Genomic DNA, 2,982 nt, shown 5'->3' with positions numbered 1-2,982 from the left:
CGTCTTAAGAGTATAAGTGATAATCTTATTCCTTCTGGTATCTCTAGAGTGAACAGAGAAGCCATGTTGACCAGTATCAGCCACTAACCAATGACTATGACAACATCCTTTGCTTGTTCATAGCTCACAGCTTTCCTACTCTTTCATTACATAACTTCCATTATACTTTCCCTTTTTTATTTATTCAAAACTTATTAAGCATCTAGTATCTGCCCAAGATTTCCCTTAAAAGGTAAAAGCCAAAGGAACAGAAACATAGTCTGAGCATACCTCATGGAATACACAGTTCATTTTACTTCAATTACTAGGACAAAATATCTAAGATGATCAGCTTAAAAGGGCAAAAACACCCCGTGGGCCCTCACCCACTTCCCTCCCCCGCAACCCTCATCCCTGCTCCTCTGCTGCCTCAGCACCATGGACATTGCCAAGCAAGTGATTAACTTTGGGCCTGGGCCTGCCTAGCTGCTGCACTAGGTGTTGTGAGACACAGAAACAGCCACTAGACTACAAAATTGTGGCATCAGCGTCCTTGAAGTGCGTCACAGGTTATCAGATTTTTTGCCAAGATTAATAACGACATGGAGAATCTTGTTAGAGAATTGCTAGCTGTTCCCACCACCAACAAGGTGATCTTTGCATAAGGAGGTGGGTATGGCCAGTTAGGTGCTGTCCTCTTCAATCTGATTGGCCTGAAAGCTGGAAGGTTTGCTGGCTATGTGGAGACCAGAGCTTGGCCAGCTAAGGCTGCAGGAGAAGCCAAGAAGTTTAGGACTGTGAATATTGTCCACCTAAACTTGGACGTTACACAAAAATTCCAGACCCAAGTATCTGGAATCTGAATGTTGACTCTTCTGTTTGCAAATGAGACTGAACATGTGATGGAGTTTGACTTCATAATTGACATCATGGGAGAGTGCTGGTCTGTGACATGTCTTCTAACATCTTATCCATGCCAGTGGACATTTCCAAGTGTGATATGATATTTTTGCTGGTGCTCAGAAGAACATTGGCTCTGTTGGGGGGTGATTGTGGTGATTGTCTATGATGACCTGCTGGGATTTGTCCTCAGCAAGTTCCCTTTAGTCCTCAAATACAAAGTACAGAATGGGAACAAGTCTTCGTAAAACACATACCATGTTTCAGCATCTATATCATGGGTATGGTCCAGGAATAGATCAAGAACAGTGGTGGGAACCACAGCCATGGAGAAGCTCAGCTCCATCAAATCCCAAATGATTTATGAGATTATTGATAATTCTCAAGGGTTTTATGTATGTCCAGAGAAGCACTAGAGTATAAGTAGGATGAATATTCCATCTCACACTTACAATACCAAAGGAAATGCAGTTTTGGAAGAGTGATTTCTTGACAAGGTGGTAGAACTCAACATGATCTCTTTGAGGGGGCACTGGTCAGTGGGAGGCATCTGTGCCTCCCTGTATAATGCTGTCACAAGTGAAGGTGTTGAGAAGTTGGCTTCCTTCATGAAAACTTTCTTGGAGATCCATCAGCTGTGAACATGACCAGCCACACACTGCCTATGATCAACATGCCGAGTTTGGAGTAACTTGGGATTGGCTACAGAAACTTAACAGGCATGGATTTTTCCCAATATGTGCTTTCCAAATACAACAATGACTAAACACCTGGGGCTCTGCAGAGCTGCCGAGACTTCTGGCTAATGGTCACCTTCATTTTCACATCAACTGGAAGCGTTTAAAGAGTGCTCCTGTTGCTTCTCTATCAAATTCAGCTTGTCATCTTTGCTGCTCCTTTCTCTAGGTGGATGGCAGACTTGCCTTGGGCTTTGTTCTTCCACTCACAGGAGCACATCACAAGGAGGTTGGGAGGCCCTGCGTGCTGGATCTGACAGCAATGAGATTGCTGGGCTCTGCAGCTGTTGCTTAAAGTCAACAGAGACTCTTGTGAGCATTTTGAATCTGCACACTCCTATTCTCAAAAAGAAATAAAAGTGACCTACTGTATGAGTGTTTATATAGTATGTTTTTAACATTATACGGTTTATATCTGTGCCTTTATATTGCTAATGAAAGGATTCTGTAGAGGCTTTTAGAGTTTGTTCAACTTGGTGCATGACTGTCCTCCATTACTGACAGCTGCACCCTCTCACCAACCTCCTTTATAAAGCTGCTTCCTGAGAAAGATCTAGAAGTTAAATGATTCACTCTTACTCTCATTGTCACAGTAGAATAAATGGTTGGTTATTTGCTTTTCAGTTAGGCTGTTAAACAGAACTCAGTTACTACCTCCATCCCTCAGAACTGTTACCATGGCTATTTTGTAGTTAGACCAGGGCAACACTACACATTCCAGATCTTTGCTGAGATCTTTCCTGGTTGTCCATGTGTTAGTGTTTTCAGTTGAGTGTGTGGAGAACATTAAAGTCCTAATGCATCTAAAAAAGCAGGGGTTGGGGGAACCACCATATTGGCTCATAGATTCATCTATCAGTCTTTTGGCCCTATTGATTACCTGTGACAAGGTAAGACACCATAAAAAGACACATGGAGGAGGACACATTCACCTATGCTGGTTATGATGGAACAAGAAGAAAGGGCTGAGTGGCCAATATCTCCTTCAATGCCTTCAATGACCCATAGTTTTTTTTTTTTTTTTCTCGTAGACCCTATCTTCTAAGGAGGGTTTTCCCAATTTCCAATAATTCCAAAGGCTGTCAATCAAGTTTTAATATGGTCTTTGTTTGTGGGCACTCCAGATCCAAACTATATCAGGCTGTGAATATAGACTTAGTCTAGTAAACACAAACAGAGATGAATTGTTACCCTGATTTAATGCTTTAGAGAAAGAGGTATAGCATTAAGTTAGATTTTTATGAAAGGGTTTGCAATAGTCTGAGAGTCAAGAGAGAGACAGAGACAGAGACAGAGACACAGAAAGATACAGGATTGTCAGATATGGAGTGATGGGGGGAGAGATGAAGCATCTCAGGCATAAGAC

General features: G+C 42.2%; 1 pseudogene; it reads left to right on the top strand.

The window, feature by feature from the left end:
* The first annotated feature begins 417 nt into the window (after positions 1-417).
* LOC110544651 (phosphoserine aminotransferase-like) lies at positions 418-1,520 on the top strand (annotated as a pseudogene).
* The last annotated feature ends 1,462 nt before the right edge of the window (positions 1,521-2,982 follow it).

This window comes from Meriones unguiculatus, chromosome 2, assembly GCF_030254825.1.
Source record: "Meriones unguiculatus strain TT.TT164.6M chromosome 2, Bangor_MerUng_6.1, whole genome shotgun sequence".
Classification (NCBI taxonomy): Eukaryota; Metazoa; Chordata; class Mammalia; order Rodentia; family Muridae; genus Meriones; species Meriones unguiculatus.
The sequence above is the reverse complement of the archived record's forward strand: the minus strand, read 5'-3'. Positions and strand labels throughout refer to the sequence as shown.